At 38.8% G+C, this 14,242-nt stretch overlaps 1 pseudogene; it reads right to left on the bottom strand.

The window, feature by feature from the left end:
* The window catches only part of LOC148981763 (uncharacterized), a 155,713-nt pseudogene extending 143,438 nt beyond the window's left edge, over positions 1–12,275 (bottom strand).
* Positions 12,276–14,242: the final 1,967 nt, after the last annotated feature.

Genomic DNA, 14,242 nt, shown 5'->3' with positions numbered 1-14,242 from the left:
TGATGAGCGCTGCGTTTCATCCAACGTTGAACATTTTTCAATTCTCGGCGACCACTAAAAAACGCCGGGCGTTCGGCGCTTCAGCATGAAAGAAAATGGCGTTTAAAAAACGCGGCGCTCCCATTGAAAACAAACGCCAGGCACGCGGAAAAACGCTTTGGTGGACACACGGGCTAAGCTACAGACCACCTAAAGAGAACTTTGTGTTTGCTTGCAAAATGTAGGCTAAGTGATGGAAATAATATGAGGTGGAACGAACATTTTTGGAATATATTTTCACGAGAGAATGGAAAAACATTGAAATATAATATTTTCTCCAATTTCATATTTTTCTCCATCACCATGCCCCCTTAGGCGCTCTACATTAAAGGCACAGAGTGATGGGGAAACAATTAGATGGTAGTTTCAAAGCTTTTGTGTTCACGCATGTGCTTTTGCTCGCAAAACTGTAGCTATGGAAATAATTTGCGGTCGTGTAAATGTTATCACCCTTGAGAGCCACCTGAGGTCACTCCACATCAGACTATCATAGTTCACAACTACATTTCCCATAATTCACTGCCCCATCATCCCTGATTATCACCTTCACCTGTGTCTCATTATATTGTTTAGTTCACCCCATTGCCAAGTTCATAAAAGTCATCAACAAAAGCCTCAATTGATCGGTTACCTTGAGAGACAAACTGCTGGATCCATGTTGGCGAAGTCTTCTGTTACGAACTGCTCCGAGACAAGAAGATGGTTGAGGATCCAAATGCAGTTCATTAAAGTTAATCCAAATCGTAATCAGAATCAAGGCAAAGGTCATACACAGGCAGGCAATCCAAACAAACAGACAAATCCAGAGGGTGAGGCAGGAAAGGGAAACCAGGACACGGGCAGAGATCAACAACCAGGAACAAAGGAAATGCAGTAGAATAACGTACAAGACTTCACAGGGAATGATGAGGTGAACCAGGCTTATATGGGGTGAACTACTAAACAATATAATGAGACACAGGTGAATGTGATAATCAGGGACGATTAGTCTGGGCAGTGAATTATGGGAAATGTAGTTGTGAGTAAACAATGATAGTCTGATGTGGAGTGCCCTCAGGTGGCTCTCAAGGGCACTCCAGCTGATAAACGTTACAGGTGTGAAGACAAATTAAATATTTAAATGCAAACTTTCTCCAGGGGAAACTTTAGATATGTGCAAAATATTTGAGAGAAAACAAAGGTTTTTGGCGGAACGCAACACTTTTGTTAGAGAGCGCCAATGTTTTGCAAGTGCACGCAGAAACATTGAAATATGGTTTAAGTCTCCGCTCCCCCCACGCCCTCATTTTACGCCATGGACACATGGAAGACGGCAAAGAAGAGAAACTTCTCTGACGTGATGCCGAAATGACCTATCACAATGCATTATTTTACAACATGTCTTTTGAATTAGCATTCAATTTAAAATCACTTCACATGTATTGGGGTGTACAATAGTGATGATGATGATAGTGTGATGTGGAGAACCATTCATTCACATTAATAATTGCATGACAATTTGCAATATTCTTCTTCTTATAATTATTATGATTTGTATTGTTAATGGCGCTTGTTATTTAGAAGAAGAATGTCATTATTATTATTATTTCTATTATAATTTTATGTAAAAGAAGAGGAATATATTTTTTTATTATTTTGTCAGTCTGAATTATTTTTTGGTGATTGAAAGCCTTTCATTACCCAGTCCGTGCGCACCTTCCCAGGGCTTACCCTGAAACGGCACAGGCTCGCAACTGAAGGAATGCTTACAAATCACATATTGCACAAAAATAAATACTGAAGTTTATAATTACTATGTTGTTGTTTTTTTTACACTGGGTCATAATATATCATATATGTTAGTTTGCCAGTGCGTTTTGTGGTGTTAGGAATTTTTCTGCGCATTTCCGCACTAATTCAAAACGTGCGTACACCACCTCCTGAGCTGGTGTAGGATTTGAGTGTGCCGTACGCGAACGTCCATATTGATAAATCTCAAACTCACCGTGGTTTTGGCTGTACGCTGGAAATTTGGTGTACGCACTTTTGATAAATGAGGGCCAATGTGAGGGATTTGCCACAGACCAGTGACAGATGTGCCATGCACTGTCCTCGCTTCCTCTCACAGTCTATTTGTTTAGGCGGATTACATCCCTTCATCTCTGGGGACGGCAGCCCGAACGGACTCTCTCCGAACGGACTCTCTGCGCGCTTGGCTTTGCGGGACCTCAATTCTCTCCCAGTCAGACTGTTTCTCAACAGCCCTGAATGGAAAATGGATGTTGATTTGATCTAGAGCGTGCAATGACACCTCTGACACAGTCCTTGTGGGCTCTGTGATAAATATTTAATGAGCTGGAGAAAGAAATGTTTGATTGGAAAGAGAAAGAATTATGTAGAGAAACACGAACACTAAAACGGAGGGGGATTGTGAGTGGGTGTGTGAGGAGGAAAGATGGAAGGCAAATGGCAGTCTACATGCTGCGCTGATTAAATATTCCTTTTGAAGGTAGGTGTGGTGTCAGGTTGGCTTTGAGAGGGAGTTTTACTCTTGATGTTTCTGGGGTAACAAAGGCGTGTTGAAGAAGCATTCGCTGATATGAAGATATTGTTATCTGCTTTCCTCTGGCACTTTGCAGGCAGCTGGCTGCTAATTTATTGAGCGTTGATGTTTGGCATCTTGTGGGCAGACGTGTTTGACTAACATTATCTGCTGAGGAGGGTTCACGACATCTTTATTTTCACACAACACATGTGCACAGGCACTTGCGATGTGCTGTAAAGACAATGAAAGAATATGGAAGAACAACAACAAAAACAGAACGTACAAAAATGTCTTGGGTGTAATGTGATAAAAGCATCATAAAATACACTTTAAATGTTTATGCAACTCAAGTCACATGAAAGATTTGTGTGACGCACAGATCCAAATTTAATTTATTGTTATTATAGATGTGTCCTGAATGCCATTACCAGAATGCCATTATTCTAATATTTAAAATGTAGAAATGAATATGAAGTTGCCACAAGGAGGAACATATTTACACCACTATACAAAAGTTTGGGGTTGGTAATTTTATTACTTTTAAATGACGTCTCTGATGCTCACAAAGGCTGCACTTATTTGATCAAATATACATTCATCTAAAGGATTACTAGGAACACCAGTTCAATTTCTCATTAATGCTATTATCTAATCAACCAATCACATGGCAGTTGCTTCAATGTATTTAGGGGTCTGGTCCTGGTCAAGACAATCTCCTGACCTCCAAACTGATTGTCAGAATGGGAAAGAACGGTGATTTAAGCAATTTCGAGCGTGGCATGGTTGTTGGCGCCAGACGGGCCGGTCTGAGTATTTCACAATCTGCTCAGTTACTGGGATTTTCACGCACAACCATTTCTAGGGTTTACAAAGAATGGTGTGAAAAGGGAAAAACATCCAGTATGAGGCAGTCCTGTGGGCGGAAATGCCTTGTTGATGCTAGAGGTCAGAGGAGAATGGGCCGACTGATTCAAGCTGATAGAAGAGCAACTTTGACTGAAATAACCACTCGTTACAACCGAGGTATTCAGCAAAGCATTTGTGAAGACAAAACACACACAACCTTGAGGCGGATGGGCTACAACAGCAGAAGACCCCACCGGGTACCACTCATCTCCACTACAAATAGGAAAAAGAGGCTACAGTTTGCAAGAGCTCACCAAAATTGGACAGTTGAAGACTGGAAAAATGTTGCCTGGTCTGATGAGTCTCGATTTCTGAGACATTCAGATGGTAGAGTCAGAATTTGGCGTAAACAGAATGAGAACATGGATCCATCATGCCTTGTTACCACTGTGCAGGCTGGTGGTGGTGTAATGGTGTGGGGGATGTTTTCTTGGCACACTTTAGGCCCCTTAGTGCCAATTGGGCATCGTTTAAATACCACGGCCTACCTGAGCATTGTTTCGGACCATGTCCATCCCTTCATGCCCACCATGTACCCATCCTCTGATGGCTGATGTGCATTATCCTGCTGGAAGTAGCCATCAGAGGATGGGTACATGGTGGCCATAAAGGGATGGACATGGTCAGAAACAATGCTCAGGTAGGCCGTGGTATTTAAACGATGCCCAATTGGCACTAATGGGCCTAAAGTGTACCAAGAAATAACCCATTAAACCTGAAATCATTGAAGACATTTGATTTCTCCTTATATAGAACTTATTTGGCATAAAGGGTTCTTTAACATGGAGTCAAGAGCCCTACACTATCAGCAGTATGTATTTGGAACCCCTAAAAGGTTCTATACACTCTTAAAAAAAGGGTTCCTGGGTTCTATATAGAACCCTGAGGTTCCGTACTTGGCTAATAGAACCTTTTACCAAAGAAAAATGGTTCTATATAGAACCATTTTGGAGTTCCATATATGAAGCGGGGGATGGAACCATTTCTGGTTCTAAATAGAATCATTTCTTCTAAGAGTGTAGGGTTCCATCCAGAACTCAATTGAATCTAATTTTTTTTTTCTAAAAGTGTGCATAATATACACCACACAGTATGTTGACGCATTACACTAATCTCAATTCCCAACATATCTGGTCTCCACAAAGTAATTTCCAATAAAATTATTCACGTAATCCCAATGCTAAGGGAATAATTGAATTTACACTGATTGCATGCAATGAAATTAACTTGTATTGAATTAGCTCTTTTTAATTGACTAAACTGACCAAGCAGCAAAAATCCATTGTTCCATTCAGTGTGGATAGAAGCACATTTACCTTACACCCCACTCTGACTTCCAGTTTTGTACATCATTGCTACTATTCAGAAACTGTCTCTCGCTTGGCTTTCGGGGAGAGAACTGACCGCATAACCATCTGCCATGGAGCATTCATTCTTCTGCTTGTTTTGGCCCATCTACATGCCCGATGCTTTGAGAAAAGTCTATCATAACAGACTGCAACTTCATATCCCATAACACCCATAATTTTCCATAATGTGCCTGCAGTTGGAGTCATTTGTGTCCATGCCTACCAATTAGAATGCATGGACATCCATATGTCTTAGAGCCATTTTCTTGATTAGTTTTCAGTCTGTGCCTAAACTAATTTGGGGGTTTTCATGCAAAGCTAAATAAGGGAGTAGTAAAATAATAATAATATTGAAATAACAATAAATTATGGAGGCATACAGTAACTTTGCCTCTAAGCAGATTTGGGCTATTTATGTGTCTGCCTATGCATTTTATAGTGCGTGTGTAAATATGAATCAATGCTTGGTGTGTAAGTACCAGTAGTCACTGCGGGTGAATGCAAATGCTTCATATATTTTCCGACTGGGTCACCTGAGGCAGAAGAGAGTAGGTCATGCATGCAATACTCTCTCTGACTCTCTCTCTCTCTGACACACACACTCACACATACTCTGAAACCGAAAGGCGTATTGTAAATGTCAGTACACTGAGTTGGAAAAGCCCCAAGCTTTACCCAAAATGATTTTTGTTTTGAAATCTTCCAGAAATAGCCTATTTGTAAAATCAGTTTATAGCAATTATACCAAATTAGCCAGCACTATGACTACTCTGTTCACATTATACAAGCTGAATGGCAAAAACGTGATATTCTACAGGTGGAGACAGCATGTTAGAGTAGATATCATAAAATGCAGGCTGCGAGCAATTTACTTACACAATGTCATGTCATTTACAAAAGCAAAACATTAGGGCCACCGAAGAGAAAATAATTGTCGATTAAAGGTGCCATATGTAATAATTAAGGTAAAAATATCCAAAAAATGAGCTACACGCATCAAAAGAATGAGAAGAAATAAGTGCAATGATGTAATTAAAAAACTGACAAGTTATAGTGCTGCCGAGATATAAACCTAAATTAGCATGCTAAATTACTAGCCCCGGCCCGGCAGGTGTCGTAATACCAGTTCCGGCCATGGGAGGCGGTATGCGCCGGGCAACGTTACCACCAGCCAAACTGCACTACACGAGTGAGTCGCGCTCGCGCCGGCTTGTGTGTGTACTTAAACCTGATGTCAGTCGTGTGGAAATACAGCCCATTACTACATTTCAGTTCAGGGAAGAGTTCAAAAAATGGTTGACATTATGCATGAGGAATACATTTTGGTAAGTTGTAGCATACTGTATCTTTCAACAGTGTTCGGGTTCTTTTTCCATTAGCTAGTAGAGATGATCGGTTCACGTGCGCTAGGGATCTGTGGTGTAACATGTACAAGCGCCAAAACGGTATTTATTGTTTGAATTGCATAATAAAATTGACAGAATCTGAGAGCTTAACTAACCTGCTTGCTAAGTGTTAATTGCATGTGTCTCACGGTGAATTCGTGAGAGCTGGCAGCAGCGAATGCTGTCAGTCAAATTAATTCAAACTAACAATAAAAGTGTAATATGAACAAAACGAATACCGTAAACTTAAAAATAATAGCCTGCAGGCTTTTATTTTCCCATATCGTCGAAATGCAACAGCTTGTTTTTGAGACAGGCGTCTATGAGTCGGTCTTCATCATTTAGTGTTGAGATGTTGTTCATTTAGTCTCTGATCTCTAGAAATCTCCAAATGCTCCACGTGAAACTGCGGTCTTCCGACCTTTTACTATCGTGTCAAATGATTTGAATAATATGCGGAGAAAGAGAGCAAAACAGCGCTCGTTTGTGTTGTTTGAAGACGTGAGTGCGTGCGGCAGCGGCACAACACATTTTCTGGAGGTATACTGCCCCCATCTGTTATGGAATATGGAATATTTTTTGATTTTTAGTTCCAGATGGCACCTTTAAAAAGAAAAAAAAAAAACAAGGAGTGTTTAGGGTGCTAATGGTGTATAGGGATACACAATATATATATATATATATACACACACACTATAGTGGCTTATATTAAAGTGGCCTTATGGTCTTTTAAAAGTTCCTAATTTTGTTTTGGCGGTCTCTTACTATAGGTTTGCATGCGTCGAAGGTTAACAAAAAAAAAACCTATTCTCATGAAGTCATAATATACATTGCAGCATCAAGTTCAATAAAGGATTCAGTCTCTCTAAACCCCTCCTTTCTGAAAGCTTCCTCTGCTCTGATTGGTTGTGATTGGTCCACCGCTTATAGCATATTAGCATAACTGAATTTCAGCTCCATAGGCTTCCTCAGCACTTGATACACACAGTAATGTTGGTGTTGTTCTTGAGCAACCAATGAAGAACGTATGCAAGCATTATGTAAATGTGTTACAAGCTTACGGTTGGTTTGTGCTGGAAATAAGAATGGAATTAATGATGAATAATTTCAGGCAGTTCAGAATTGGTTCTTTCTTTCGGGAGACAATGACGACATTTATCGTGCACTTTGATTTTTGAAACTTTACAGACCTTTGACATTCACAAACAGCTATAGTAAACACTACATGAAAGGTAATAACCGAAAAAAGCATAATAAGGGCACTTTAAAGATGTGTACTACACTGCATCGCTCAGTTACACACACACATATACAGAATGTAATCGTTCATGCTTATTTGCCACATTTTTATATTTAGATCCTGCCTAAATTCACTAAAAAACTAAATGATTGATTTTAGTTAAGAGCTTAATTTTTAAGTTTCGTTAAGTTTATACAAAATGTTGAATGCAAGACATTACGAAACAGCCCTCATCATCTACCCATGATCCCACAACCTGCAAATGTGAGCTGAGCACCTACAATCCCCCAGTTTACCGCTCTGCACGGACCCTACAGGGCCGTTTTTCATTTGCATGTCCATGCATGTATGCAATGTTTGTTTCATTCATCCCTGTGAGTCTACCTCCTTTTAAACCTCATGCATCTCCTTTGTGCATGTCGTAGCTCACGCCAGCTGCTCTCTGAAGCCACAGGAGTTCCCGTAGTTTCCAGGCTTTAATTAGCCTCGGAGGGTCAACACACCTTCAGGTGCTATATAGCGCACTCACACGTACACATGCACACATATGCACTTTTCTTCTCACAGAAATCAGCTATATATATGGAGTCCCAGCAGGCTCACTAGTTTAATGAATTAAGTTCAGAGGAATAGTGAATCTCTCATCTCCACCATGTTCATGTGCGTCTGGGTTTATTGAAAGCCAGGGTGCTTTTTTTTTTATTATTGTGAGCATGTCCCTCCCTCCTCAACATCTCTAGATTTCAAACATGAGCCAAACAATCAAACAAACACATACACCCCAGCTAGAGAGCCTGCTAATTGCCATGTTGGGGTGCATGACTGGGCTTGCACCAATGCTCATATTTACATAGTTTTACTAGACTTTACTAGTACTTGAAAAGTAGTCGACAAGTCAATGTTTACCTTATATAAATGGCTCACGATACACTGATGCATCAGCTGCCTTTGCTGTTCCTGGTAAATCCAATGCCTTGCTGACGGAGAGTGAACAGGTGGACAGACCAAAGCGCGCTCATATCCATTATCAGATTCATACTGCCAAAAAATACAAAAATAAAAATACATTTTCTGATAAGTATTCCATTCTTGTTTTACAGTAAACTGAAACATCCTCAAAAACATTGTTAGATGTTTCTCTCCTCATTGGCACTGACAAACCTCCCAATCTTATTAGATTTATGTTTAAAAAATGTCAGTGGACTAAGTAAAATAAGCTTACTTCAATCAATGAAATCTTTAATACCCGTAGAAAACTCACGTTAGCATTCATCTCAAGGGCAGTTAGCAAATTGTTGGTACAGGATCCTTGTAAGCAGACAATTTGAAATCTGCCAATCTCTCACTTTCTGAGCCAATCACCTGAAATTAAGTATGGGGGAAAAAAATATTTAGTATATTTTTTCTGATATTGTGAAAAAAATATAATTGCAATTACAAAACAAGTCAACTCCTATTTTCACTGTAGGAACATTTTAATGTAAAGCGATTTCAGACACCCCTATTGTGGACCCTAGCATTTTTAACCACCGTGGCTAGAAGCAACGGAGACAGAGAACCAGGGTTCGAAATGAGGGGGGGATTTATTTTTGGATTTTGGGGGTCCCCACCAAATATATTTTAACATTAAAAATGATTGTGAAAATTATAGGTCTTTAGTGACATTTTATATTTATAACTCTAATTAATTTATAGCGGCGAGGCAGCAATCAGGGCAGCTATTAGCCGAGTGAGTTGTTGTTGTGGTGCTCCTGCTAATATACGGACTGTAACAAAGTTGCGCTGTTGAAGCTTGTGCAGTTATTTATAACACATACATTTATAGTTAAGAAATAATATAGGCTACACATGACCAGAGTTCTGTTTTCCTGAACACCATCACGATTGAAACCGAGATATTGATTTCATAACAGTTCAATAAACAAATAGTTAAAATAGTTAAAATTAAGTTGCTTACATTTTTAGACGCAATGACTGTTTTTTTGTTCGGTTTCAGCAGCAAAAATAGTTCCAAACAACAGAACCAAAGCGCATCTCAGAGCAACACTCACCTATGATTCATACTGAATAATTCAGCTTTTTGAACTAATGGCTCGAGTCAAAGATTCAATTACCCATTATTAAACCGCCTCATTCTGAATGAATCAGCCGTTTGAACGAATCGTTTAAATGAATGACTCGATAACTCGCTCATTAAGACGGCCGCCTGCCGCCTCCTACTGGTGGTTTAGTTTCAAAGTATCACTCTTTTCATTCCTTATTTGTATATTCAAAAAATATTTAAAACAATCTAATAATCTCATTTAATACAGTTGTTTCAATGTAAATTATTTAATTTGATTGGTAACAGCCTATAGGATAGAAAATAATAAAATTTAGAGCATAGATTAAATAACATTAGGGGAAAGTGCCCTTTATTAAGGAACAAAAAATCATTCAGATAAGAGTGTTTCATTTTCATTTCTTTCATTCAGTCAAAAATGAAACATTGACAATTTAAGTTTAAAGGGAGTGTTTAGCCTATAAAGGAAATGTAATTTTACCAAAAGAAGAACTTTTAATATAAATAAATGTTAATTTTAAATCAACCTACTTCAGTGTGATATGTTACCATATTATCATGCTTAATTGAATAATTGTAATGTGATGATCAGATGCAGATATCTAAATCAAATATGTGGTTGGCGGGTGGATTATTTATTATTTAATTTTAACAACAGATTCGAGTGACTTGCTCTAACAGTTAAACACACTATCACAATAAACGGCATTTGTGGGTGGTATGTTGTTATTGGCTGTATGAGATTAACTAAGCTAGATTAACATTAGAGAATAACATACAGATCATCTTTTAACTTTTCATCATGTTGAACTATAACATTGATTAGTTTTATATACATTGATTTGCTCACCTGTTTGCTGAAGTAACACTCGCGTTTCTTTCAAGTCGAAGTTAGTCGCGGACGTGGAGCTCTTGGCATCTCGAAAAATGTTGATCTTTGTTTTAGTCCTCTTTTTGTCTCAAAGTCTGCTTGCCATTGTACATAATGTTTGAACAAAACCCTGCTAGGGACGCTCCATAGACTAGACCTCACCTTGGATACGGCAGTTCATTAGAACGAATGCGTCAATAGAGCCGCCATCTTAAAACAGGGGAGCCCCTCCACTTTAATGCATCAGCGTCAATGTAGTAGACACAGGTCTAACGCAAATAAAATCATAAATCATCATGAATGCGATTTTTCTTGTTTTGTTTTTTTTTTTGGTTTGTTCCAACGGTCAGACATGTATTTATCATTGATTCCAGAAAAAAAAAATGTAATTTAAAAAAAAAAAAAAAAAAAAAACATTCTTCCTAGTTCAGATTTCATCCGTGAACTTCATACGCTGCACAAAAGTCCGCCACCATCAATGAATTCGAAGTAAAAGCAGAGATAGCAACGTTACCTAGCTACTTCCTATGACAAGACCCCTGTTCCAAGATGGCGGCGGTTTTGACGCATGCTTAGAACCCCCAGGTGAGGTCTAGTGTATATGTCTATGGGGACGCTCTCGCTGTTGAGCACGCATAACGGGTATAACCGACCCAGTTGTCCACGTCTGTCGCCATTGTTATTGCAGTATGAGGTCAAATATGGCGGAAACCCGGGGTAACACGGATATGACGTCATTGACTGGTGACTCCTCACCCCGGCGCACACACGCCCCGTTTCCTTGGTTAAAATCGCAATTTTCTCACGATTTACAAATAGTTGTAAACATTTGGGACATTCTAAGTAATCAACTAAACAAAATATATAACATTGGCCTAGTGGTTTTTGGATATTGTACTGCAAAAATCCTGCACATTGAAAGCTAAAAAAAAAAATAATAATAAAATAAATAATCAGGTACTGGTTAAACATCTACTGTAATGTAATATAGTATATATTACATAATAAATATAATAAAAATACATGGCTAACTTTGAATCTATGGAGAGAAAAAACTTTTTAGAACCAAATATGGTGTAGTTACAACATCAGCTATCATAAAACTTGTACATACATACATAAATGTATGAAACTTTTATGATACCTACATTTGAGTTTTTAAGTCCTTTTTGGATGAAATTCTCTGGTCGCTATCCACTTTCACTGTATGGATAAAAGTGCATTCTATAAAACCTCATTTTTCGTGCTTCACAGAAGGGATAGACATGATGACATTTTCAGATAGATGTCATTTTGAGGTGAACTATCCCTTTAAAGATAGAAGGCGACAAATTCCTCCCCTAATAACACTCTTTCTGAAACGAATAAATCAACGGCGTCAAACCCGTTGCCAAAGTATGATTTATGCATCTCTCTTTCCCTGAGCATCTTCCATGTCATCCATCATATTCGCCAAAATCCCACAGAATACGGGTTAAATCATCTTCACCTCATCTCTCCTTATGCATCTGGAGTGTGTTAAGGGGGTGGGACATCTCTGAAGTTGAATAATAATCTAAATGTCATTAATCATTAGTCCATAGTCCGCCTCTTTCTATGGCTGTCTCTCTCTCACTCACACACACACACAAGTCTAGAAAGGTGTACCCTGTCTGTCTGGCGTGGATGTCGCTCTCTATCATTTCCCAGTACACCCACATGTTTATCGTTGACTGCCTGTGTGTCTCCATTCGTGGCGAGAGCCTTGGTGACTGTGCACATGAGTGCTCCCTTGCACGTCACACGGAAATATCCATCCTTCCCAGGGGCTTCGGCAGCTTGAGGGTTTGACATCGAGATGTATGGGATGTTCATGGTCCACTTGGCTCGCTGTTCCCAAACTGTAGAAGTGAAAACCATGCAAGACGTCAGATGCCAAAGGCATTAGATTCATGTAGATTCAGCTTTATGGCTCACCTCCGAATTCTCATTGGATGAGACATATTTAAAGCTGCTGTAAAAGAACAGATATACAGTCAAACCAAAAATGATTCAGACACTACATCATTTTTTTATATCTTATTACTAGTGGGTGCAGGAGACATTCCACGTTCATTTTGAATTAAATTACACTCACAGGTGCATACAGTCAAACCAAAATTTATTCAGACACCTTCAACATTTCTCACATCAGTTTATTCGACATAGTGTTTTATATGTAAAACAGTGTTGTATAGTGTTATATATATATATCACAATTATTAAAATAATAATATACATAAACATATTTACTGATTGAAACTTGCCCCATCCCTAGAGTAATGTGACTCCTGCCGCCCATCAGTTTCTCCAGTAAGTGCATTGTGAATATATGAGGTTCATTAGTTCAGAAATCCAGCAACAGATGTGCTTGAGAAAAAAAGTGTGACCTTAAATTTACATTTGAAAGATTCTAGCAATACTTCTGAAAACAACCTCAGAAGGTTTTAAGCTGGACTCTTCAGAGAGTCTCTCGGGGTGGCATTACCTTATGATGACACAGTGCTGTGTGTAGCAGTCATCTATAACCTCTTTTTTTTTTAGTTAGAGAAGCCCAGGTGTGTGAAATTTTGCCCCGGTCCTGAACTGCTGCGACTGGTGTGGTACACAGCATAAAGGAGCTTGCTTAGGGAAACCCAAAACTGCAGGGCGCTCATGTTGTTCAAATGCAGCATATTTACTGTGATAAGTTTAGATAATGCAACCTATTCACATGAAGTGTCAAGTGTCAATATTATCCACAATGATAATATGCACATTGCAAAAAAGTGCAGCAACACTCATTTACAAAGTGGTTTGAGAGTGAAAAAGAACACACACATAGGCTATATATATCAACGCATTCTCACCCCAAGGCGTCACCTTTGACCATGCTTCAATATTTGACGTTTTAGGCGCCCTTTAGCGTCACTTACATGACGCGATCCTAAGGCGTCATCTAACTGACGCTAAAGGGCGCCTAAAGCGTCAGATATTGAAGCATGTCCAAATGCTTCCCAAGGCGTCAGTTAGGTGACGCCTTATATATATATATATATATATATATATATATATATATACAGGGCCTGAAGTTAATTTTTTCGGCCACCGGCCACTGTGGCAGGTGGATTTAAAAATTCACCTGCCACAGAGACTTTTTACCCGCCTTTTTTTTTTTGCCTCATAAACGTAAAAAAAAAAAAAAAACCCGGGAATTTCACAATATTGTTCTTTTACTTGTAAGAATACACATTTAAGTGCTGTCAAGTAATAATAACTCTAATAACATACATTTAAAAAAAAAATCTTTTTATTCATTGATTTTGACAGACACACACACACACAACATATATAGTATATACTCAACAGATAGACCTACCGCAGCTCGTAAACAAATCGCACGCGGCTGTGTTGATGGCGGATTTAGTCACGTACAGGTCTTACTCTTAACAGCTTTTAGTTACAGCGTTCAGGAACGGTTAAATATCAACTAAATTAATACTGTTATTACTGATAAAATTACCGGGTACCGGACATTTTCTCACCGGTTCCCAACTCCCAACATGCACATTGCACACGCACACACATCTGTGCAACTGTCATTGTACTGTAACCTACAACAGCGACGCATTACATTATCTCATCCCATCTCATCAACAGTTTAACCTGTTAACTGTCACCCCCCCTTTTTTGAATAGACATGAAAATGCACATTTCGAACTTAAATGGTTGTAATTCAAGAATGCTTTGGAATATAGACATATGATTGGTCTTGTTTTAAAGAAGACATTTGGCAGATTTTTGTAGAAGTGAAATAAATTAAGAAAGTGAAACAGAAAAAAAGTTATAGAAGTTTGAGTTTATGGAAA

This window comes from Pimephales promelas, chromosome 4, assembly GCF_988280905.1.
Source record: "Pimephales promelas chromosome 4, fPimPro1.hap1.1, whole genome shotgun sequence".
Taxonomy (NCBI): domain Eukaryota; kingdom Metazoa; phylum Chordata; class Actinopteri; order Cypriniformes; family Leuciscidae; genus Pimephales; species Pimephales promelas.
Note: the sequence above shows the minus strand (reverse complement) of the source record. Positions and strands in the feature narration are given on the sequence as shown.